At 35.2% G+C, this 27821-nt stretch overlaps 1 protein-coding gene across 11 annotated transcripts in view; it reads left to right on the top strand.

The window, feature by feature from the left end:
• The window catches only part of NEO1 (neogenin 1), a 240530-nt gene that overhangs the window by 92071 nt on the left and 120638 nt on the right, over positions 1-27821 (top strand). The gene's annotated exons all lie outside the window — the stretch shown is intronic.

Genomic DNA, 27821 nt, shown 5'->3' on the forward strand with positions numbered 1-27821 from the left:
TAGGGTAGGGAAGGGTGTGATCTATGGCATCTGGAAGGTTCAGTTCACTTTTCTTGTCTCAAAAATGCTTTCTCTTTCTCTGACCCAGAACCACATATCCTAAGCATTGGTGTTCCCTCCTTTAGGGTGAATAGATCACCTAGGAAGGAGCGCAGTGTGGCTCTCAACATAACAACCTGTTTGATTTGATGATTTCTTTCTTTGCAACTAATGCTGACCATTGCAGCATCTCCCTTATAGGTTCTCTGATTTGGAAGTCAAAGAAAATGACCATGGCATGTACACATAATCTCCCCATCTCCCTTGTTTTTCCTCCATATGGAAGTGTACCCTCAGAGGAACATTTGCTCTCTCTCCTATGAATTGTCTGCAAATCTGTCTTTGTTTCAAATAAAAATCTTTAAGATCTTCTCTGTTACTTTTAGGGAAATCCAACACTGCTTGGATATGTAGAGGTATATATTAACTTACGATATTCATTATCAGGTTGTCTCAAAGTGTATTGTATTTGATAGACTACTTCCTGATACATGGTTTGGGGTGATCTCATATTTTATATGAAGGTTTCTTTCTCTTGGTACATTTTGTGGGTTTCAGAGTGGAAAGTAGTCACATTCCTACTCTGTTTGATAGGAATTGGGGAGCACATTGGGGTTCTGTGCTGGCAGAGGCATAGAATGTTTATATTCTGTATTGCTATTTGTGGGTGGATTCATAATCTCTGCAAATCAAAAGAGCAGGCCTTAGAGTTCATATAACTGTTACCTCACTTGAGCTCAACCATTGCTCTGGCTAGATAGTAAGTAGGATTAGACCAGTGGTAGAATGACTGATTTCTTTACCTCTATGTAATTGGAACTGGACAAGTAAAATATTAGTGAACTTCCGTGCCTCCCTTGGTGGATGTTTTCTCTTTTTGCTTTTTTCGTTAGTCAGGTTCTTGGCTTGATGCTTTCTCCATTTTTCTACCTGTGCCTCAGTTTCCTCCAAAGTAAAGTACCTTGTTATTAGCCTCAAATGGGAGGCGTAGTGTCTGCCATATGTATTAGTTACACTTGTCCATGCAATTAATTTCTGCTCTTTGTTTTTATTCATTGTATGGAATCTAATTAAGACTCTGTCTGTTAGCTTAATTAACTGCAGTTTTTAGTTACAGGATAACACATACATCTGGTACTTTGTATCCTGTTCCATCTTATCATCTGTGCCTTAAGAAAATGCCCTTTAAGTGAATACATTCTAGAAAACTGAGAAAAGAATAAGAGTGAAGAAACCCAGATATTAAAATTAAATAACCTTCTCCAATCAAAACAGCATGGCATTGGCCCAAGAATAGACTAGACAATAGAAAGGAATAAAATCTAGCTGATACAAGTAATTATGGAACTTTAAAATATTATCAAAGTGGTACTTCAATTCAGAGGGGAAAAGTGTTTTATTTATTAAAGGGTATTGGTACAAAAGACTTTTAAGTGGAAGGAAATAAAGTTGGATCTCTACTTCATTTCAAAGGTCTAAATGTGAAAAGGTGAAGAATATATGGGATAGCGTTTGTATTATCTCTGATGGGAGACTATCTTAGGAAAAAGAGAAATGGCATGTCAAGCAAAACCCAACAAATTCTGACAACATACACATTTTTTAAAAAGTTATAGAACGACCCTGTGCAGATGATATATTGGGAGAAAATATTTGCAACACATAACTGAGAAAGGGTCAGAATCATTAAAATAAAGAGACCTTTCAGAAAGAGATTTTTTAAAAAGAAATAACCTAAAGAAAGCTGATAAAGACTGCCAACAGGCAATTCACAGGAGTTTATTAGCTATTTGCATTTCTTCATCAGTAGATAGTCAATTTTACTAGCAGTCAGAAAAATACAAATTTAAAAGATACCATTTTCCCCACCATCATATTGGCAAAAATTTAAAAGATTTTGACCTTCAGAGAATGTGGTGTGGTGCTCAGTACTGAAAAGTATTACTGATACCATCAAATCAGTACAGAACAGAGCAAAAACATCACCTCCTTGGTACTAGATATTGTATTCTACAATACAATTTAAGGTTGAACTAGCTTTTTTGATAAGCTTATTTTAGGGGGCAACCAAATTCATTTACTTACCAAGTCTTATCAATAGTCCACCAACTCTTTCTTTTCCTCCCCAACCTCAACTGGGGAGAATGTCTAAGGTTCTATGTTAGGTCCTTCCATTTTTGCCTACTATTGAAATAGCAGCCTATCTGCTAACTTCTCTGTATCTAACATAGTTTCATATTGGCTTGAGGTTAATAGTTGTACATATGTGTTTTAGAGTGCCTGCCATGATTTTGATTTTCATTAGATGACTGGGGAACTCTGGTGCTTAAAAATATCTCAAGGTCAAAAATCTTAGTGAGCAGACCAATAGAAGAGTTTTGGTTGTTTTTTATTTCACCCAGAAGTTTACACCGAATGCTTTATAAGTCTATGGTGATGAAAAGTTAGAAAAAATAGCTAAAAGGTGTTTTCAAAGGTATGAAGCTAGAGATGGCATAAGATCTCTATCCATGAAAGAATTACTCTCTAAACTAGATGCCCCTGGTAGCTTTTTTGGTGGTAAGATGTTCTATTAAATATTAACTTTTCATTCATCTGCTTGCCTGAAATCTTTGAACTGAGTTGGGAGTGGTTGAGATTGAGCAAGACTTCTACACCTTTGATGAAGAAAGTAGTTTCTAGGCTGGTTTCCATTTTCTGTCAATCTAATTCTAGCTGTTGACTCCCTCACCCAAAATCAACTCTGAAGAAACTAGAGGAGTGAGAGGGAATTATGGGGAGACTCAGGTGCCATGAACCTGTATGTGTTTATGGATGAGTGAAAGAAAGATGGTTTGTGGGGGTGGTGGCTGCAGCCTGGGACGAAGGACTGCCAGCGGTAACAGCGAGAAAGTAGATTGGAAGGAGGCTGTTAAATTTTATCTTCCTCGCTGGTGTTGCCTTGAGACTATCTTTTCACAGCAGAAATGAACAGGAATGGCCCAGGCTTCCATGTCCATTCAAAAGGTCTCCTGGGGCTCTGATGGCATTAATGAAACTGGTATGGCCTGACTGCCCTTAGGGGATCACTTTTCAACTTTTTCCCCCACACTGCCTCCAAACTCCCAGATTGGTAGGTTTTAACCTAGGAAGACTCTGAGGCCGGTGCTGTTTCTACCTAAGAATTTAAATATGAAACCTTGACCAGAGGAGTTACCTGTGGAATGCCCAGCAAATTGGAATAAAAAACAGTAGTTCTGAGGTCCTTAGGGCTCTTTGCTCCAGGGCTCATCCTCCTGCAGTTAGGGCCTGGGGACCATACATGTTCTCAGATAGAGTGGCTGGTACACCAGAAGAACATTAGTTTATAGCCAAACTACTCCCCTGAATTGTACAGCTGCTCTCAGAGAAAGACAACCAAGTGAATAACATATACCATCTGATGGAGAATTAGTGGAAAAATTGACCAAGAATTTAAAATAAGCATGATAAATACATTTAAGGAGATAAGAAGGATATTAGCAATATAATGCAAGAACTAGAAAATGTGAAAACAGAACCAAGTAGAAATATTAGGTATGAAAAATGTAGTGAAGATAAAGAACACGGTAGACTGAGTAATAGTCTAAGATATACAGCTGATGAACAAACTCCTGAGTTGGAAGATTACATTGAGAAAATCTCTAAGAACATAGCATTAAATGAGAGAATGCATAGAATAAAAGCCAAGGGGTGTGAAAGTTAGATGTAGAAGGGCTTGTATCCAGATAAATAGGAATCCTAGAGGAGATCTGAAATAAAAAGAGAGAAAGAAATATTTGAAGAAATAATTAAGATAAATTTCTCAGAATTAAAGATTAATGGAAGACCTAAGATTGAGAGGGCTTTTAATGACTGCTAAATACTGGAGAGGAGAAAACACTCACCATTAGACTCATTTACAGTGGCTGATAACATCAAAGTCAAAAAGAGCTTCTAAAAGCTCCCAGTGACAAAGAGCAGATCACCTATAAAGGGACAAGAATTAGATTGCACCTAGTGTTGATTTTGAGAGATGTGATTTCAAGAGGACAGTGGAGTAATTTTTTAAAGGTTTAAAGGAAAAGAACATTGAATTCACATAGCATTTATATATACCCAGAATGTGAGGCATAGTAAAAATTCTCATCGTACAAGACCTAGGAAGGTTTGCTACACAAAAATACACACTGAAAGCACTTTTGGAATGAATACTCAAATAAGAAGAGACACATTCAGGAAAGGCTGTAAGAGATATGGGAGTTTTAAAATGTAGCCCCCAAATTCTTTGAAGTCCTCCTAGTGAGTGCTGGAGTTTATTATACCCCTTGTCCTTGAATCTGAGTGGGCTTAGAGCTATTTGAATCAATAGAGATATCACATGACTTCTGAGACTTATAAAAAGCCATGTGGAGTCCTCTTGGTTCTCTTAAAGTTAGTGCTTTCCAGACACTTCCTCTTGGGATCTCCATCTCAGAACCTAGCTACCATGCTGTGTGAAGCCCAGACCAGAGGAAAGCCTACATTGTAGGTGCTCTAATAGACAGCTCCACCTGAGACCAACTTTCAGGTCATCTAACCAAGGAACCAGACTTGTGAATGAAAAAGTCTTCAGTTGACTTCAGCCCCCAGCTTTCTGTGTCACCCCCAGACATTCAAGTCTTCTTAGACATTGTGGAGCAGAGATAAGCCATCCCTGCTGTGCCCTGTCAGAATTCCTGACCTACAGGATCTGTGAGCATAAGAAAATAATGGTTGTTTTATGCCAATAATGGTTGTTTTATGTTTTGGGGTTTGGTGTGCATCATTAGTAACTTGGGAACATTCATTATTGTTGTTTTTTAAAAAGGAGAGAATCAAAGTAAAGAAAAAGTATGTTAATGATAGCCCACTACTAAAATTTTTGGCAATACCAAGTAGTGGGTGTAGACAAGTGTATGTGTGTTGTTAGGGGAAAGCTAGAAATACTAATATCTGTATACCTATAGATATAAATATTAAGAAATAAAATATGAATTTGGAACTTAAGGGCAGTTACCACAGAACAAAATAGAATATACATATAACTTTTAAACAGCAGAAGAAAGGTTTATCCAACTGAAAGCACAAAAGGGGGAAAAATAAACATTGTATACTATAAAGACAAAGTAAGAATAAAATGCAGAAATAACTCCCAATATAATGGTAATTATAATAATGTAAATGGGTCAAACTCATCACTTAAAAGCAGATTGGATTACACAAACACCCCAATATGTTGTTTACAAAGATACACATAAAACTAATAAGACAGTGAGATTTAAAATAAAAGGATGGAAAAGACATAATAGGCAAAACAAAAGAAAGTTGAGGTAGCCATCTAAAAGATGAAAATAGCAGAAGGAACATTTATTCGTAAGAGGAATCATAGATCAAGAAGATATAACACGAAACATATAAACAAATCACAGCAAGATCTTTTTTGATCAACCGCCTAGAGTAATGGAAATGAAAATAAACAAATGTGACATAAATAAACTTAGAAGCTTTTGCATAGCAAAGGAAACCATAAACCAAACTGAAAGACAGCCCTCAGAATGGGAGAAGATATTTGCAAACGAAGCAGCTGACAAGAGATTAATCTCCAAAATATACAGACAGCTCATGCACCTCAATATCAAAAGAACAAACAACCTAATCCAAAAATGGACAGAAGACCTAAATAGACATTTCTCCAGAGAAGATATACAGATGGCCAACAAACACATGAAAGGATGCTCAATGTCACTAATCATTAGAAAAATGCAAATCAAAACTACAATGAGGTATCATCTCACCCCAGTCAGAATGACCATCATCAAAAAGTCTGCAAACAGTAAATGCTGGAGAGAGTGTGGAGAAAAGGGAACCCTCCTACACTGTTGGTGGGAATGTAAATTGGTACACCCACTATGGAGAACAGTATGGAGGTTCCTTAAAAAACTAAAAATAGAACTACCATATGACCCAGCAATCCCACTCCTAGGCATATATCCAGAGAAAACCATAATTCAAAAGGATGCATGCAGCCTGATGTTCATTGCTGCACTATTTACAATAGTCAGGATATGGAAACAACCTAAATGTCCATCAACAGAGGAATGGATAAAGAAGATATGTTACATATATATGCTGGAATATTACTCAGCCATAAAAAGGAATGAAATAGTGCCATTTGCAGAGACGTGGATGGATCTAGAGATTGTCATACAGAGTGAAGTAAAGTCAAAGAGAAAAATAAATATTGTATGTTATTGCTTATATGTGGAATCTAGAAAAATGGTAGAGATGAACTTATTTGCAAAGCAGAAATAGAGTCAAAATGTATGGTAATTTATGATTACCAAGGGGGGAAGGGGGGCTGGGATGAATTGGGAGATTGGTAATGATATGTATACACTACTATGTATAAAATAGATAACTAATGAGGACCTACTGTATAGCACAGGGAACTCTACTCAGTGCTCTGTGGTGACCTAAATGGAAAGGAAATCTAAAAAACATGGGATATATGTATGACTGATTCACTTTGCTGTACAGCAAGAAACTAACACAACATTGTAACGCAACTATATTCCAATAAAAAGTAATTAAGAATAAAAGAAAGCTAAACAAAACAGTACAGTCAACATAAATGTATATGCAGCCTCAAAATATATCAAACAAAAACTAAATAACAGCTGAGGGAAATAGATAAATCAACAATTGTTAGAGAGTTTACCATGCTCCTCTCAGGAAATGACAGAAGAGACAGAAAAGTTTAGGTTGGCCAGAGTTACCTCTACTATTTAATAACATAGTTCTACCAGTACCATAAGAGAAGAAAAAGAAATAATGGTGTTGAAATTGGAAGAAGAGATAAGATTGTTCTGTTGACAGATGATTTGGTTGTCTACCTGAAATCACCTACAGAGTCAGCAAACTAGTATATAATAGAAAACAACATTGGGCAGGTTTGCCATACAGGATAAATTTATCAAAATCAAAATTATTTCTCTGTACCAGCAATAATCAATAGAAAATATTTAAAAAGAAAAAATATTTTAAAATAGATAAATTTTCAGTAGGAAAAGACTATAAAATATCTAGAAATATAACTTACCAAGAATATACAAGACCTTTGTCAAGAAAAATTTAAAACTCTAGTAGAGAACATAGATGATAAATAAATAGCAAAGTAGATATTTCATGCTCTTAGATGGGTTGATATAATATTTAAAATGTCATTCATCCTCCCAAGTTAATGTATAAATTTGGCATATATGAATCAAGATTCTTAATGGATTTTTTGATGAACCTGGAAGTTTTCTTCTAAAATGTACATAGAAGAATAAAGGTTTGTGAACTACTGGGTTTGCTATGGAGAGTAAAAAGAGTGGAGAGCTTACTCTACAAGATATTTAAACGTATTAAAAAGTCACAGTGCTTTTTTTTTTTTCTTAAAGAAAGTATTGTATTGTCAAAAGAACTGAGAAATAGACCAGCGGAAGGAATGAGGAATGGGCTAATTGTTCAGTAAATGGTTTGGGGGGAAATGGCTTCCTAAAATGGAGAGAAAAAAAAATGAATTTCTGTGTTACAGTGACCATGCAAATGACTTCCATTTGGTTTAATAGTGACTGAAATTTGAAGGGTAAAACTGTAAAGTTTATAGAAGAAATTGTAGGAGAATAACTTCGTCACCTAGGAGCAGGAAAAGATTACTTTAGGTAAAACTTTAGATGCAGAAATCATGACATAAAACATTGATGGCTTTGATCACGTCACAAATTGATGGTATTTTTCATGAAAGTTCAGGTGATGAAAGAAAAATGAGGAGCAAAGGAAAAGTTAAATATTTGGGTAAATCTAAGTGAATATTGAATATGTAAAATAATAATGTTATATGAGATTTAAAATACAGTACACAAACGTATAAGTCAGGAGTAAGGATATTTAGTCTTCTAAGGTTCTTAAAATTTCCAGGAAGTGGTGAAAGTACTACTTTATATTAGAGATTAATAAGGCAGGGGTGTGTACTGTAATCTCTGTGAGAAGCCTTGAAAGAATAATAGAAGAATCTATAACTAACAAGATAATAGAAGAAGAAAATAAAATTAAAAATTCTCCAAAAGAAGGTAAGAAAGGAAAGCAAAAGGAACATAGAATAAGTTGGACTAATAGAAAGCAAATAGTGAGATGGTAGGTTTAAATACAAATATATCAGTAATTGTAAATGGACTAACTACTCTAATTAAAAGTCAGATTGGAAAGAAATTAAAACCTAACTATGTATTACTTGTATGAGAGACACACTAAATATAAGGATACAGAAAATTTGAAAATTACAAGGATGGAAGAAGGTAAACCATGCCTGAACTAACTGGAAAAAAGCTGTTGTAGATACCAAGCAAAAAAGCAAGATGCATTATTAGAGATAAAGTGGGACATTTCATATTATTAAGAGTTAATATACCAGGAAAATAAAACCATTCTAAGTATGTATTACCTCATAACATAATCTCAAAATGTGAAAGGCAGAAACTGATAGAACTACAAGGAGAAGTAGACGAGACAAACCCACAGTCCTAGTGATAAATTTTAACACACTTCAGTAGCTGATAGGATATGTAGCACGAGACAAATAAGTATAAACAAAATAAAAACCACAAACAGTTATATTGCAAAACTGAACAACACAATTAACAAACTTGACCTTATTGACATTTGTAAAATATTGCACCAAACAAATAAACTCTATGTTTTATAAGTGCCTGTGAACCGTGACTATTGGGTGGGCCAAAGGTTCCTTCAGTTTTTTCTGTAAGATGACTCTAGTAGCACTTAGATGTCTTCAACTTCATTTGAAACAATATTGTTAGATTGTATGTGACAGTTGCCGCATCAGCGTGCATTTAAAGCAAGACTTATCAAAATTGGTGAATTTTTGTAGAGCCATTTTAATATTGAAGATGGAAGAAAAAAGCAAAAATTTTGGCATATTATGCTTTATTATTTCAAGAAAGGTAAAGACGCAACTGAAACAAAAGAAGATTGTGCAGTGCATGGAGAAGGTGCTGTGACTGATCAAACGTGTCAAAAGTGGTTTGCCAAGTTTCATGCTGGAGATTTCTCACTGGACAATGCTCCACGGTTGGGTAGACCAGTTGAAGTTGATAGTGATCAAATCAAAAGAATAACTGAGAACAATCAACATTATACCACACGGGAAATAGCCAACATACTCAAAACATCCAAATCAAGTGTTGAAAATCATTTGCGCCAGTTTGGTTATGTGAATCGCTTTGATGATAGGGTTCCACATAAGTTGAGCGAAGAAAACCTTCTTGACCGTAATTCCGCATGTGATTCTCTACTTAAATATAATGAAAATGTTCCGTTTTTAAAACAAATTGTGACGAGTGATGAAAGTGGACACTGTACAACAGTGTGGAATGGAAGAGATCATGAGACAAGCGAAATGAACCACCATCAACCACACCAAAGGCTGGTCTTCATCCAAAGAAGGTGATGTTGTGTATATGGTGGGATTGGAAGGGAGTCCTCTTATTATGAGCTCCTTCTGGAAAACCAAATGATTAATTCCAGCAAGTACTGCTCCCAATTAGACCAACTGAAAGCAGCACTTGCTGAAAAGCATCCGGAATTAATCAACAGAAAACGCATACTCTTCCATCAAGATAACGCAGCAAGACTGCATGTTTCTTTGATGACCAGGCAGAAACTGTTACAGCTTAGCTGGGAAGTTCTGATTCATCCGTTGTATTCACCAGATATTGCACCTTTGGATTTCCATTTATTTTGGTCTTTACAATATTCTCTTTTTTTAAAAAAACATCTTTATTGGAGTATAATTGCTTTACAATGGTGTGTTAGTTTCTACTTTATTACAAAGTGAATGATGGAAAAAATTTCAGTTCCCTGGAAGACTGTACAAGGTACCTGGAACAGTTCTTTGCTCAAAAAGATAAAAAGTTTTGGGAAGATGGAATTATGAAGTTGCCTGGAAAATGGCAGAAGGTAGGGGAACAAAAGGGTGAAATACGTTGTTCAATAAAGTTCTTGGTGAAAATGAAAAATGTATCTTTTATTTTTACTTAAAAAACCAAAGACACTTTTTGGCCCGCCCATTAAAATATACCATATACTGACTACAGGACAAATCTTAAATTTGAGAGAATAGAAATTCTATAGGTTTGACCACTGTGGAATTAAGGTTGGAACTAATTACAGAAAAGTGACTTTAAAAAAAAAGTTAAGTTGAAGATCTCCTAGTGTTTGAAACTTAAGTGAATCACTTTGAAATAATCCATGGGTCAGAAATGAAATGTTGAAAATTTAAAAACAGGTCATATCTCTGTTAGCTTAACCTTTCAAAACTTAGGGGATGCTTAGAGGAAATTTATAGCCTTAAGTACATATATTAGAAGGGAAGAAATGCTGAAAATTTAGCGATTTAAATATATATCTCAATGAATGGATAAAGAGGATGTGGTATACACACACACACACACACACACACACACACACACAGTGGAATACTACTCAGCCATAAAAAGGAATGAAATAATGCCATTTATAGCAACATGGATGGAGCTAGAGATTTTCATACTAGTTGGAGTATGATACAAATGAAATTATTTACTAAACAGAAACAAACATAAGAAAACAAACTTATGGTTACCAAAAGGGAAGGGTGGGGGGAAGGAAAAATTGGAGTTTGGGATTAGCAGATACAGACTTCTCTATATAAAGTAGATAAACAACAAGGTGGTACTGTACTGTATAGCACAAGGAACTATATTCAATATCTCGTAATAACCTATAATGGAAAAGAATCTGAAAAAGAATATATATATATATATATATATATATATGACTGAATCACTTTGTTGTACACCAGAAACTAACACAATATTGTAAATCAACTGTACTTCAATAAAATAAACAAATAAATATCCATCTCAAAAAAGCTATAAAAAGAATAGCAAATTTAACCCAAAGAAAACAAGTAATCATAAGAGCAAAAATTAATGAAATAGAAAACAAACATTCAAAATAAAGAGTTTCAGCAAAGCCAGAAGTTGATTCTTGTAAAGAATAACAAGACAAGACTTATATATAACTTGACAAAGGTCTTTATTTAGACCAAGAGTCAGCAAAATACAGCTCGTGGACCAAGTCTGCCAACCCCTTCGTTTTTATTCAGCCTGTGAACTAAAAATAGTTTATATAGTTTTAAATGGTTGAACCATATCAGAAGAATAATATTTAGTGATATATAACATTTTATGAAATTCAGATTTTATTGTCCATAAATAAAGTTTTATTGGCACACAGTCACACTCATTTGTGTATTGACTGTGGCTGCTTTCATGCTACAGCAAAGGAGTTGAGTAGTTGTGGTGGAGACCACATGGCCCACAAAGCCTAAAATATGTACTATCTGGCCCTTTTCAGAAAAAGTTTCAACCTCTGATACAGACTCTGTAAAGAACTATAGATCAGTAAGTAAACAAAGACAGATAATCCAGTAGAAAACGGGCAAGACTTGAACAGCTACCTCACAGGTCTCCAGGTGACTACTAAACATTTGAAAATGAGGTTCTTATCATTAGTTCTTAGAGAAATATAAAGCCACAATGAGGTACCACTGTACTCCACCAGAGTGGTTAAAACTCAAGAGACTAACAATACCAGGTGTTGGCTAAGATGAGGAACAATAATGGGGACTCTAATATACTGCTGTTAGGACTGTACATTGATTTAATCACTGTTTGGCAGACTCTACTAAAACTGCATACAAACGTTATCTTTTACAATGGTTGTATTCCTAGGAGTATACTCATCAGAAGTATATAACTATATGCATCAAAAAACATGCATGATAATGTTCTCACCAGCTTTATTCACAGTAAATCAAAACCAGAAACAATCAGCCATAGAATAGTGTTCTAATCATACAGTGGCATATTATCAACAATGAAAATTGACAGACCACCGCTCAACAACATGGATAATACCATTGAATCAAAAAAGCCAGGCACGAAATAATACATACTGTATGATTCCATTTTTATAAAGTTTAAAAATAGGCAAAACTAACCTATGGTTTTATTTTTTTAATCTTATTTTTTTATACATCAGGTTCTTATTAGTTATCCATTTTATACATATTAGTGTACATATGTCAATCCCAATCTCCCAATTCATCACGATAGTGATCACTTTTGGACAAGGGCAGGGTAGTGACTTGCACAATGGGGTTTCTGGTGTGTTAATGTTCTATTTCATAATCTAGGTGGTATTTACAGTAATTCAAGCTGTAATGTTAATGTGTGTCACATGAGGCCTTCTCTTTTCGTTTATAGATAGGAAGTCACTGTGTACAAAAAATTTTTGGAAAATTTTATTTTGAATCTTGTCCCATAACTGAAAGTATTTGTTTCTTTTTCTGATGGGGAAAGCAGTTTATGAGAAGTGGTTGGAGGTTATATATGTGTATTTATTTATATAGTTATATTTATAGTCATAGCTGTCTGATTTCTGTTATTTTTTTAAAAGTTACAGCTACAGGAAATTCTTTAGTGAGTGTTAATGCAGAAAGGGTTATAAGTTCAGTCTTCATCTGTTAAATATTTCAAATTTATTGTTTTATCGTTAACTCCTGGGATTTCTACACATGCTGTGACGTGAATTAGCTCATCGTGTATTTCCTGTCATCTCAGATTGTTGATAACACTTAAAATGGGTCATGAGTTTTTTTTTTTAAACAGGGATTTTTCCTTTTCTCTTAAAATGTTCATAATTGCCTACGATACACATCTTCCCTCCCCTGCAAAAGAATAAATTTTTCCATTTGTATTTTTGTGAGACAAATTGATAAATTCTAAATTGACTTTGTCAATACTCATAACAAATCTATCACTGAAGTTTTAAATTACACCATCTTTCTCTGAAGTCATACCCTAACGTCACCCTATTGGGTTGGCCAAAAGTTCCTTCGGTTTTTAATTAAAAATAAAAGTTACATTTTTCATTTTCACCAAGAACTTTATTGAACAGCATATTCATCCTTTTGTTCCACTGCCTTCTGCGGTTTTTCAGGCAACTTCATAATTCCATCTTCCCAAAACTTTTTATCTTTTTGAGCAAAGAACTGTTCCGGGTACCTTTTACAGTCTTGCAGGGAATTGAAATTTTTTCCATTAAGAGAATATTGTAAAGACCAAAATAAATGGAAATCCGAAGGTGCAATGTCTGGTGAATACGACGAATGAATCAGAACTTCCCAGCTAAGCTGTAATAGTTTCTGCCTGGTCATCAAAGAAACATGCAGTCTTGCTGCGTTATCTTGATGGAAGAGTATGCGTTTTCTGTTGATTAATTCCGGATGCTTTTCAGCAAGTGCTGCTTTCAGTTGGTCTAATTGGGAGCAGTACTTGTTGGAATTAATCATTTGGTTTTCCAGAAGGAGCTCATAATAAGAGGACTCCCTTCCAATCCCACCATATACACAACATCACCTTCTTTGGATGAAGACCAGCCTTTGGTGTGGTTGGTGGTGGTTCATTTCACTTGCCTCACGATCTCTTCCATTCCACACTGTTGTACAGTGTCCACTTTTCATCGCCCATCACAATTTGTTTTTAAAACGGAACATTTTCATTATATTTAAGTAGAGAATCGCATGCGGAAATACAGTCAAGAAGGTTTTTTTTTGCTTAACTTATGTGGAACCCTATCATCAAAGCAATTCACATAACCAAGCTGGTGCAAATGGTTTTCAAAGCTTGATTTGGATATTTTGAGTATGTTAGCTATCTCCCGTGTGGTATAACGTTGATTGTTCTCAGTTATTGTTTCGATTTGACTGCTATCAACTTCAACTGGTCTACCCGACCATGGAGCATCGTCCAGCGAGAAATCTCCAGCATGAAACTTGGCAAACCACTTTTGACACGTTTGATCAGTCACAGCACCTTCTCCATGCACTGCACAAATCTTTTTTTGTGTTTCAGTTGCGTTTTTACCTTTCTTGTAAAGCATAATATGCCAAAAATGTTGCTTTTTTTCTTCTGTCTTCAATATTAAGATGGCTGTACAAGAATTCACCAATTTTGATAAGTTTTTTTTTAAATGCATGCTAATATGACAGCTGTCACAATACAATCTAACAAAATTGTTTTGAATGAAGTTAAAGATCAGTAAGCGCTACTAGAGCCATTTTACGGAAAAACACCAAACGAACATTTTGGCCAACCCAATACTGCTCCTACCCTTCTATTCTGCTCACTCTGATCTCTGTCCACGTTAAGCATTGATCTCCCGTTTTCTCCCAGTCTTCTTTGTGATCTAACTTTCCTTTACGTCATGATTAATTACAGTGTTCTGCTCTCATGTATTAGAACTCTCAGTTCTCTTGGCTTAGGATAAACGCAAACTCCTTATAGCATATGTACAGAACACACCCAGACCCTTCATGTGTTAACTACTTCTCTGTGGTACCCCTCAGTTAACAGCAGTCTCTGGACCCAGAATGCCTGGGTTCCAGTCTTACATCTGTCACTTAGCTATGTGAACTTGGCCAAGTTATTTAACTTACCTGTTTCTTCATTTCTTTTATCAGTTAAATGAGTTATTATAAGGGTTAATTAAATAAACTTCTGGCACTCTTCCACCTGAACCTTGCATGGAAATGGATTCATCTTTATCAGACAGCATTTAGGATCTGAACATATGCAATTTGATGGCTCTGTTCCCTGTATCCTTTCACCCACAGCTAAAATTTCTAGATAGTTCTTAAAGAATAGTTCACCTCACTCCTCTTTGAAGCTTTTCATAACCATTCTCTTACCCTCAGGTAATTATTATGTGTCTTAAAATAGCTCTCTTTTTACCAGTAGTTTTTCTCACTGATTTGTTTATGTGCCTTTCCCCACTACTGCTAGACTGAGGTCCTTATCAACAGGGACTGGTCTTAATAATTTTTTATCATTGTAGATTATCAGCAAATAATTATTAAATATATGAATGAAACTTTGTGTTGAAATCGTGAAATATGACAACTAGAACGATTTCATGTTTGTGGTTACTTTATTATTCATGTTTTCCTTTGTACCTTTTCATAGACTTTTAGTATTTTAAAAGCAACTGAGATTTATTTATTTATTTATTTACTTTTTAAAATTGAACTACAGTTGATTTACAAGTTGTCTTAGTTTCTGGTGTAGAGCAAAGTGATTCAGTTATACATACATATATATATATATACTTTTCATTTTCTTGTCCATTGTAGTTTATTACAAGGTATTGAATATAGTTCCCTATGATATACAGTAGGACCTTGTTGTTTATCTATTTTATATATAGTAGTTTGTATCTGCTAATCCCAAACTTCTAATTTATCCCTACCCCCACCTTTCCCCTTTGGTAACCACAAGTTTGTTTTCTATGTCTGTGAGTCTGTTTCTGTTTTGTAAATCAGTTCATTTGTATCATATTTTAGGTTCCACATATAAGTGATATCGTATGATATTTGTCTTTCTCTTTCTGACTCACTTCACTTAATATGGTAATCTCTAGGTCCATCCATGTTGCTGCAAATGGCATTATTTCATTCTTTTTTATGGCTGAGTAGTATTCCATTGTGTGTGTGTGTGTGTGTGTGTGTGTGTGTGTGTGTGTGTGTGTGTGCGTGTGTGTTTACACACCACATCATCTTTTTAAAAAATTTATTTTATTGAAGTATAGTTGATTTACAATGTTGTGTTCATTTCTGGTGTACAACAAAGTGATTTAGTTATACATAGATATATTCTTTTTCATATTCTTTTCCATTATGGTTTATTACAGGATATTAAATATAGTTCCCTGCAGTGAAAAGTAGGACCTTGGTGTTTATCCATTCTATATATAATAGTTTGCATGCTAATCCCAGACTCCTAATTTATCCCTCTTCCCCCTTTACCCTTTGGTTAACCATGTTTGTTTTCTATGTCTTTGAGTCTGTTTCTGTTTTGTAAATAAGTTCATTTGCATCATTTTTTAAGATTCCACATGTAAGTGATATCACATGGTATTTGTCTTTCTCTGTCTGACTTGAGTAGTATTCCATTGTATGTATATACCACATCTTTTTTTTCTTTTTTTTACATCTTTATTAGAGTATAATTGCTTTACAATGGTGTGTTAGTTTCTGCTTTATAACAAAGTGAATCAGTTATACATATATGTATGTTCCCATATCTCTTCCCTCTTGGATCTCCCTCCCTCCCACCCTCCCTATCCCACCCCTCCAGGCGGTCACAAAGCACTGAGCTGATCTCCCTGTGCTATGCGGCTGCTTCCCACTAGCTATCTACCTTACATTTGGTAGTGTATATATGTCCATGCCTCTCTCTCACTTTGTCACAGCTTACCCTTCCCCCTCCCCATATCCTCAAGTCCATTCTCTAGTAGGTCTGTGTCTTTATTCCTGTCTTACCCCTAGGTTCTTCATGACATTTTTTTTCTTAAATTCCATATATATGTGTTAGCATACGGTATTTGTCTTTCTCTTTCTGACTTACTTCACTCTGTATGACAGACTCTAGGTCTATCCACCTCATTACAAATAGCTCAATTTTGTTTCTTCTTATGGCTGAGTAATATTCCATTGTATATATGTGCCACATGTTCTTTATCCATTCATCTGATGATGGACACTTAGGTTGTTTCCATCTCCGGGCTATTGTAAATAGAGCTGCAATGAACATTTTGGTACATGACTCTTTTTGAATTATGGTTTTCTCAGGGTATATGCCCAGTAGTGGGATTGCTGGGTCATATGGTGGTTCTGTTCTTTATCCATTCATCTCTAGATGGACATTTAGGTTGCTTCTATGTCTTGGCTATTGTAAATAGTGCCTCTGTGAACATTGGAGTGCATGTATCTCTTTGAATTATAGTTTTCTCCAGATATATGCCCAGGAGTGGGATGGCTGGATCATGTGGTAGCTCTATTTTTAATTTTTTGAGGAACCTCCATACTGTTTTCCGTAGTAGCTGGACCAATTTACATTCCCACCAACAGTGTAAGAGGGTTCCCTTTTCTTTACTCCCTCTCCAGCATTCATTATTAGGTAGACTTTTTGATGATGGCCATACGGACTGGTAGTTTTGATTTGCATTTCTCTAATGATTAGTGAAGTTGAGCATTTTTTCATGTGCTTGTTGGCCATCTCTATGTCTTCTTTGGAGAAATATTTATTTAGGTCTTCTGCCCATTTTTTGATTGGGTTGTTTGTTTTTTTGATATTGAGCTGTTTGTATATTTTGGAAATTAATTCTTGTTGGTCACATCATTTGCAAATATTTTCTCCCATTCCGTGGGTTGTCTTTCTGTTTGTTTATGGTTTTATTTGCTGTACAAAAGCTTTTATGTTTGATTAGGTCCCATTAGTTTATTTTTGCTTTTATTTCTGTTGCCTTGGGAGACTGACTTAAGAAAACATTGCTATGATTTATGTTAGAGAATGTTTTGCCTGTGTTCTCTTCTAGGAGTTTTATTGTGTCATGTCTTATATTTAAGTCTTTAAACCATTTTGAGTTCATTTTTGTGTGTGGTGTGAGGGAGTGAAAAGCAATTGCGATTTTTTTTTAAAACCACTAAAAGATTATTCTGGAGGAAGATGAACCATTACCCTCATTTATATTATTGAGGTCATAATTGTCACCTTCATATACACATATGTTCACAAACAGTACTTTATCATCTTTATTAATTCCCATTCTTGACCTTTTGAGGTCTTCCATAGTCACCATAAAACTTAAAAAAAAATACTGAGATCATTAAAGATGAGCTTTCTTCCAAATGGCTGCTTTAAAACCCTTAAAATCCATATTTGCCTTCTTGGTGTGCATTGAATCCCTTCATCTTTACTTACAGCCCATGAAATGCTCCACTACTTTGGCTTGATAACACTGTATTTATGTTGTTTCTCCTCTTATTTTCCTGTCCATTACTTTTGTTTTCATGAGCATCTTTTCTTCAGCTTTCTCATTAAAATATTAGTGTTCCACAAAATTCTGTCTTCAACCTATTATTCTTCACACTCACGGTTTCAGATATAACTTACATAACAGTAACTCCGAGATTCCTAGACCAGACCCTCCGCTGAGCTTCAGACATTTCTAATTGGATGCCCCTAGGTACCTCAAACTTCACCTGTCCAAAACTGAACTTAGCATTTTTCTCTAAATATCTTTCTCCTCTGATTTTTCTGTATCTCAGTGGTATCACTGCCCACCTATTCACTTTTGCTAGAAATCTGGGAATCATTCTTGATCATTCCGATCTTCTAAATTTCTTCCCACATCCAGTTCTTTAGTCTTTCTTTCTCCTTGCTTTAATCCCCTAGTTCAAGTTCAGTTAATCTTTTTTCTAAGACAGTGGCAGTAGTATCCTAACTGGTCTCTCTTGTTCTAACCTGGTCCCTTATGAAATCCATTCTTCAGAGTGGCTAAAGTGATCAAAATCCTTTAATTAAAAACTTGGAAAAGTAATTGCAGCAGATATAAGTGGCACTTATAAATTAAGAAGAATGAAAGAAAGCCTCAGTTGAAGGGAAGGGAAAGATAAAATAGTCTATGAAACTGAACAGTTGACCTGAAAAGAGTTCAGCCTTGCTAATAGTGGAATAAATGCAGGTTAATGCAGCCCCCTTTTTTGGCCTATATAGAGAGTTTTAAAATAATAACCTACTCTTGGCAAAATTACAGTAAAATGGGGATTCTCCTACATTGCTGGTAGTAGTCGTGCAAACTTAATCTTTTTGGAAAGCAGTTTGATGATATAATTTAAAAGGCTTAAAATTTGCACCACCTACTTTGACCAGCATTTCTACGTCTAATAATTCGCATTAATGAAATAATCCTGGATGTGTGTAAAGATTTATGCATAGAAATTGCAGTGATATGTATTGGAATGATAGATATTTAATGGAGAAAAATTGTAAATGGCCAACAATAGCTGATTGGTTAAATAAATAATGGTCTCTTCATATACCAGAATACTATGCATCCAGCAAAAATCATATTTTAGAAGACTATTAAATGACAAGTTAAAATGCTTTGAATATATTAAATGAGGAAAAGTAAGGTGCCAAAGTACCATGTGAGAGAGATGATTTGTGTCATAAAGTTATGATGTAAATTGGGTCATATTCTTTGACTTTCTTCTTAAAATTACCTCAAACCAAATAGCAAGAAGCCTTAAATATCTTCCTCTTGAGGTCTCCTCCCTGTAATTTTCAGAAGGGGTCTTTTTTCTTCCAAATGCCAAGCAGAGCGAGAACTAGAGTCTGAGTCTGAGCAATATTGCCACTGCTTCTCAAAGTATTTTAATTTCAAGGGCAACAGCTAGCTGCTGAGATACCCCATACAGTTGTTTTGTTGTACTGTCCCTTCTGCCTAGAATCTTTCTCTTCCCACCCTCTTGCCTGGCTTTCTTCAGAAATCTCTGAAACTCTGGCCCTGCTCACTCCCATCTCTTGTGCCCATCCTCTTCCCACCTCCTTCCGTTAGGTACTTTTTAGTTTTGCACATATACCTTATACATACCTTCCTTGCTTTACCTGTCACATTTAAATTTCTTTTCATTTTGTGTATCTTTCTCTCCTGCCATTCTCAGTTCCTTGAAGACAGGACTAGGTCTTGTCAACTTTTAGATCCTTAGTACCTAATGTAGTGCATTTGACAACTAGTGGATGAGGTGTTGGGACATTTTTATAGTTTGCTGTCTTTATCCAGACTATTTCACAATTTCACTTTATAAACTTTACATTTTTGAAGTCCTTGCCGTAAATTAAGAATGATTTACAATTGTTTTATAATCCTGTGTTGGGACCTGAATCATTTTGAATTGGTTTTGCAATTCTTAGATTTTAATCGCATCAGTGGTCATGTTAGCTTTCAGATAAATCCCATATTTTACAAGCTTGAAATAATTTTCTAATAGTTATGTAAATTTATTCTGAACTACAGTAGCCTCATTTCCATGGTAACTAACCACCTTCAGGAGAGAACCTGCAGGTATTCTAGAAAAGACAAGGAATATCCACATGAAATAAAGTGAATGATGTAAGGTTAGAACCTAGATTTATGTGGAATACAGATGCACGGTTTTTGACCATGAAAATGTTACAGAATAGAAGAGCCATTGAGATGCCTGAAGATTCTACCTGCTTGTTGTTTGTGCATTAGTCAAAATACAGCATGAGAAGAACTCAACTCTCTATTGTGATTTTATGTTAACAAGTGACCCTAATCAGGGGGAAGCTTTGTGGGACAAGTAAGCAGGAACTGTGGTATAGAAATGGATCCCTGGTTTCTATAAAACCACTAAGAGATCAGCACTGAACTTCATAGAAGGAATAGGGTATGATGAAAAGAGAGATGTTTTTGGTGGCATGTCACTGTTTTCCAGTCTCTGGCCATGTGATCTTGACAAATTAATCAGTTTACTTCAGCTTCATTTTTCTTATTTGTAAAATGAAGATGAGAACACCTTCTTTGTAGTGATGATGTAAAGAAGATGCCTAATATAGCACCTGACGCATTGTAGGCATTTAGTAAATGTGCCTCAGGTAATGTTCTCGGGGTTCAAAGAATCTTTCCTTTCTGTCTAAGCCCTCTTTACTTGATCCTACTTCCTTTGGTTCTTTTTTGCCTATTTACCTAGATTCTGCTTCTTCCTTGGATCATTCAGATTGACATCTCAGAAGACTTTCTGTTTTGGTTTTGTCACATGCCACTAACCATCACATGACCTTTGCACCATATTTTGCAGTCCGTGAGCCAGGCCGGTCACACTTCACTCTTGTGCCCAGTCTAGTGCATGCTGGACGTTTGCTTGTCTAGATGAGCAGATTGGACAAAATATTAGTAAGCATTCTTCAGTATTTATTTAAAGAACATAAGAATTGTGATATTAGGGCAAAGTCATCCCCTTCTAGCCCAGAAATAAGTGAGGAAGTTTGACTGTCATCTTTGGCATTACTACTCTACTTCCTAAATTACATATGTGTCTTTACCTCAGAATTTTAAGCTTAGCCCACTCCGGGTCTCTTATTCATTGATTTTTAGATATATTCAGTATTTCTGAGGGAATATGTTCTATATGGTATTTACTGTCTTACTTTTACTGAACAATATTTCTTTTACTCTAAGGGGTGCTATCAAATTTACCAAATTTGTGGCAGAGATCCATGCTAGGAAGAGTGTCAGTAATTTTAGTCATATTGTCAGTAAGTTTCTCAAATATATTACGTCTCTTAAACTCCCATTCTCTTCTTTAATTTTAGTTATATTCCTCTTTCTTCATTAAAGAGATGATAGCCAGAATTGGGAGCAGCAGAAGTTTTAGGAACCTCTTACTAAAAATTGAACTCAGAAGCTCCAAAATGGGAAGTAGAAAGATAATCTCCTAGTGAGAAGAATATCTAGAACATATTTCTTCTTCATTGCAGATTTCTTCCACCTTTACACAGTCCCACCCCCACCATTGTTTATTGATGACACTTTCATATAAACCCAGTTTATACACAGGGATGGGATCTTGCCCCAACAGGAGTATCTTATCTCAATACAACACAGTTACCCTTAATTTATCTGAAATGTAACTGCTTTGAATCGTAATCTACATTCGGAATAACTGCCAAAAAGCTATGTGAATCTAAATCTATTCTGCTTTTTCCCAATCCCCATTGTAATGATAACCAACATTTTACTGGTCTTTTTGTCCAGAAAGATTTCTTAGATTGAGATCATGTCAGAGATTTTCAAACTGTTTTATTGGCCGGGGGGCGGGGGGGGGGGGGCGTGCGGGAGGCAAAGAACTAAAAAGTAAAATCTCATTTTGAAAGCCAGAAATTTAAAATATTGATAGATAAGCATGGCATTACTCTACTGGAGACCGGGCAGGGTGGGCGTAGAGTTTCCTCACACCATCCCCTTCATTACTTATTTAGATTTTTTTCTGGTCTGTGATTACAGAAACAGAATTTCAATGACTATCTTAAAAGTAATATCAAAGATATTTTCCAAGCAATATTTATTCAGTATCTACTGTAAATTAGGCAGAAGGCAGAATCTAGTTTCACTGGAGATGGAATCAAATAGGATGCAGTTCTCATCCTCAAGGATACAGTAGGCAACACAGAAAAGTAATTAAGCATTTCTAGCCCAGAATGACAAAAGCTGCATTATTATGTGTCAGCCGTGTCTTTGAGACTCATTCTTGTCCAGTTGATTTCAGTGATTCTTGTTCAGAAAGTAGAAAAAAATGACACTCGTTGTTTTTAACAGATAAATTTATTCCTTGAATTTTTGACATCACATTGTGAATCAGAAAAGGAAAATGAGTCCAAACTTTTTTAATTTAAATTGTTCTTTGCCATTTGAGAGAACATGGATGGACCTTGAGAGCATTATACTAACTGATTTTTTTTTTAATTGTTCTTTGCCATTTGAGACAACATGGATGGACCTTGAGAGCATTACACTAAATGAAGTAAGTTAGATAGAGAAAGACAAATACCATATGATTTCACTGATAGATGGAATCTTTTTTTTTTAATAAATTTATTTATTTATTTTTGGCTGCATTGGGTCTTCGTTGCTACGCGTGGGCTTTTCTCTAGTTGCAGAGAGCAGGGGCTACTCTTCATTGCGGTGCGCAGACTTCTCATTGCAGTGGCTTCTCTTGTTGCAGGGCACGGGCTCTAGGCGTGCGGGCTTCAGTAGTTGTGGCGCATGGGCTTAGTTGCTCCGCAGCATGTGGGATCTTCCTGGACCAGGGCTCGAACCCCATGTCCCCTGCATTGGCAGGCAGATTCTTAACCAGTGTGCTACCAGGGAAGCCCTGACAGATGGAATCTTAAAAACAACAACAAACTTATAGATACAGAAAACAGATTGGTGGTCGTCAGTGGTGGAGGGTGGGTGAAATGGATGAAGGAGATCCAAAGGTACAAACTTCCAGTTACAAGATAAATAAGTCCTGGGGATATAATGTATAGCATGGTGACTATAGTTAACAATACTGGATTGTATATTTGAAAGTTGCTAAGACAGTGAATCTTAAAGGTTCTCATCACAAGAAAAATATTTGTAATGACTTTTTTTTTGATGTTAACTAGACTTGTTTTGGTGATCATTTTGCAATATTACATGTATTGAATCATTACATTGTACACCTGAAAGTAGTATAATGTTATATGTGAATTATTTCTCAGTTTAAGAAAGGAATATTTAAGTTTAAGAAAGGAATATTTTAAGAAAGGAATATTTATGTGAAAGTTTAAGAAAGGAATATTTATGTGAAAGATAAAATTCAGTAATGATCACAGGCCTAAATTATTTTCTTCTATAGTTTTGAAGAAACAGAATGGACAGAATTTGGTTTGTGAACTTTGGAATACTGAGAAATGACTGTGGTCAGTTGGGTGTTCTGTGTCATTGTCAAAACCAAATCATTTGGCAAGATGCTGATCTTTGCCATCCATTTCTACTTCTGTCTTATATGGTATTATTCTTTTTTCTCAACTATTTTTCAAATGGTAGCAGTTCTTTTTCAACCCTTAATCATAGTAATTTTCTAGTAGCAAGAATGACGGGGTGGTGAAGAATATTTTTTTCCTAAAGAAAAAATCTTTTCCATTTTTTTCAACATTTCTCTGTATTGGGAAAATTTCATAATAAAATGTTGAAAGAATTTTACAGCAAATACGCACTACCTAGAGTCTACAATTGACATTTATTGTAATTGCTGTATCACATGTCTATCAACTCGATCTATCCATCTGAATTTTTTGATACATTTCAGAGTAAATGGTAGACACTCCCAAATACTTCAGTTCATATTAGCTAGGCGTAATATTTTGTTTGTGGGTATTTTTTCTTTTGAGATAAGATTTATATACAGTGAAATGCACAGATATTAAGTGTACTGTTAATGTGTTTGTTGGGCTGCACTTGCCCCCCTTCAAGACTGAAGAGCCCAGAGTCAGCAACAAAGACATGAGTGGTTTAATGGATGGGAGCTCTCACATGTCTGAAGCAAGGTCCTAGAGCAACACCCCATCATGTGCAGCAGATGGCAGTGCGGGACATGGTGGCAGTCTTCACTTCCAGGGCAGAGGGTGTGGGGTGGGGGATAGGGAGACTACCAGTTTTAGGGGGAATTGATGTCAGATTGGCTCATCAGTTACCAGGGAAACCAGCAGCGGGGCACACCTCTCACTGGCCCCAGAGTAGAGAGTTCTGTTGTAAAGCTAGAACATCAGTAGCTGGGGCCTAGGGCAAGTATGTAGGAAGGTCAGTCATGTGAGTAGGCTGTAGGTGAAGCAGGCACTGGTAGTGCAGGGGATGTATAGAGAGCAAGAGAGCAGCCATCTTAGGTGGCCTGACCATAGTGTTTCAACAATATGCATTAACTATACACCAAAACCCCTATCAAGATACAGACTAGTACCATCACTGCAGAACGTTCCCTCCCCAGCAAATCCTGTCCTTACTACCCCAGAGCCATCTACTCTTCTGGTGTTTTCCCACTGTGTATTAGTTTTGCCTCTTCTAAAGCTTCATATAAACGTGGTCATGTCATCTATACTTGTTTATGTAAGGATTCTTTCACAAAGCATAACGTATTTTAAATTCATCCATGGTGTTGCATAATTAGCAGTCTATTCCTTTTTATTGCTGAGTAGTATTTCTGAGTATTATACCAGACCTTTTCCCAAAGTGGTTGTTTATTCCTACAAACAATGTATGTGAGTTCCCTTTGCTCCACATCCTGGCCAGCATTTGGTGTTGTCAGTCTCTTTAATTGCAGTCATCCTGGTGACTATGTAGTGGTATCTCTCTATAGTTTTAATCTGCATTACCCTGGTGATTAATGATGTTGAATACTTTACCATCTGCTTATTGGTCATTCCTGTATCTTCCTTTGTGAGGTTATTTTCTAGATTTTCTAAACATAGATTTTTCTCTGTAGATGGTACATGGGTTTGTCAGTCATCTTAAAGAGAATTCTTAAAGTGTTGTGTTAGAGAATTGTCCATTTATTGGTACCTGAAAGAAATGGCCAATAGGAAAATTAAAACACTGCTATAATTTCAGGCCTTTGGTTTACATGTCTTTAGAAATAGTTGAATCTTAGCTCTCCATCACTTCTACTTTTATTATTTTTGGATTTGAAATTTTTCTCAGGATAGCTATTTGAATTTCTCTTGAAGTAACAAAGGAATAATGTCAAATGTGCTATGAAATGTCAGTAATTTACAAATTGATCCCAAATATGTTTGCTTTCATATATTGCTCTTTGATAATATCTGTACCTAGAGTAAATAATTAAATTTGCTTAGTATATTAGTCTTCATCTAATTACAAGGTTTTTTAAAAAATCTAATTACAAAATCTAGTCATTGCATTGGCAGTGGTAGAACACCTTTTTGCCAAAACCCTGGGGGAATTTTGGCTTTTCATGCTTGTAGGTAAATTATTTGTGATTCATTGGCCCTGAGGTCCAGTCAAAGAAAACTATAGAATCTAGACCATATCACACTAGTGTGTTAAAGTGAGAAAATAATATGTAAGCAAACTGTCAGAGTTGTTATCTTCAGCCCTTTTTAGCAGCAACATAATGGTTGATTTTCAGTGATTGTGTAACAGAATTATACTTTACATATATATGCCTTACATTTTGAGACTTTAAAGAGATTTAATAAAGTACATGTTACAATACCTGACTTATAGCTGATACTCAACAGATTTTAGTTCCCTTTTCTCTTCTAAAACCCTTTAGAGGTATTGTTACTAATCTACTGATTGATAAAGCTTCTGAAAGTCCCCAAATTATATTTTCCTCTTAAATTTTTTCCTTGGCATGCTGCAAATAGTTGGCTCATGCATTTAAAAAAAAAATGGAACAGTGACAGCAGTGGAATTATGAGCCATTTTGATTTGCCAAGAAATTTTATTATAGTAGAAATATCATCAACCAACTTTTATTTACAAAGTGTAGTCTGTATACTTTATCACATTTATGTTACATGGATCTACCTGGAATATTCTTTAAATATCTTTTGTACTAACAAACAAGGTGTTTTTACATACGTATTTCTTATATCCTTTTAAGGAAAAGTAATTTCCCTAAAATCACAAAACACATTTGAAGGCAAAGCCCAGAACTTCTGATTCCTGGTCTAGTATTCTTTAATCTGAACACTTCAATCAGTGTTTACCAGTTCATGAGGGTCTTTATTCTCTCCCAGTGGTTTTAAAACATTTTTAACTACTATAAATAGAAAGAAATAATTTTATGCTACAATCTAATACACATATATATGTCTGTCTCTGAAATAAGTTTTACAGAGCAATATTTACCCATACTATGTGAAGTGCACTGTTTCTTAATCCACTCCATCCTGCCTTTTCCTGTTCTATATTTTAAAAAATTGATTTCATGAAACATTGATAAGTCAGCTGACAAAGGGGTGGGAGTAGTCCTCTCTGATTGGGAGGAGTATCTAATCACTGACATTGTTGAGAATTGCTGGCACATTATTGATGGAAAGACATCAGTATGTGCTAGTATATAACTTCCTTAGTTACCTTTTTATGTTAATTTCTAGGACTACTGTTGCTAAAGTCCAAAGTATTAATGTTTTAAATATTGAAGTTATTGTTTTTACCTTGTATGGACAATGTACTTGTTCAATGCCTACACCCAAGTTGACTATGACTATTGGACTGCCCTTGGCTTACCAGTGGGTGAACAGTTTGAAAAATAAATATTCTGCTTTGTATTGAACTGCTGGAGCTTGTATTGAGCAGCAAATTCAGGGATTTATTGAACTTCTCCTAAGAGTTAAAATGCTCATTTTCAGCTGCTCTGCGGAATTTTCAAGCATATATACTTTAATTTGCATTTGGAAAAAGTATACAGAGATCTTTCTCTGCTAGGCCAATTTGGAGAATTTTCATGAGTGGTAAGGAGTGAAAAATAAATATGTCAGTAACAGTTTGATAAATAAAGAACATGTTTAAGAACAAGCTTTTCATCTTTGGAAATGAGGAATTAGTTCAGAAGAAGCTTAACAATCATTTACTAGTTTTTATAATAATAACAATCATTATTCAGGGAACTGTATTCGTTCAAGGTTTTCATAATAAGATTACAAAATTATTTCTCCAGCTGTAAATTGATACTACAAAAATAATTTTATTGCTTTTTTAGATTATAAGAATAATTGATATTTTATATTCCCTCTACAAAAGCAAAAGAAATCTGGAAAGAAGAAAAATTAAAGTCACCTATAATGTCATCACCCACAAATAGCATTGCTGTTAACCTTTTAGTTTATATATTTCTAACTATTTCATGAACAAATTCATGGTTTCTTAAAACATGAAGTAATACCATTCATTCTGTTTTTTTTTTTTCTGTGTCTTTTCTATTGGGTATCGTGGTCACATCTTGGTGTCAGGACATACAAATCTATATTTTATATAGTGGAATTATAGCAGAGTCAGCAAACTTTTTTTAAGGACCAGATTTTTAGTCTTGTGGGCCTTATAGCCTCTGTCACAACTACTCAGTTCTGCCATTGCAGCAGAAAAGCAGCTGTAGACTGTACCGAAACAAATAAGCATGACTGTGTTCCAAAAAAACTTCATTTGTGAAAATGGCCCTTAATTTGCTGACCCCTGCTATATAGTATTCC

The sequence above is a fragment of the Tursiops truncatus genome, chromosome 2, assembly GCF_011762595.2.
Source record: "Tursiops truncatus isolate mTurTru1 chromosome 2, mTurTru1.mat.Y, whole genome shotgun sequence".
In the NCBI taxonomy this organism is placed as follows: domain Eukaryota; kingdom Metazoa; phylum Chordata; class Mammalia; order Artiodactyla; family Delphinidae; genus Tursiops; species Tursiops truncatus.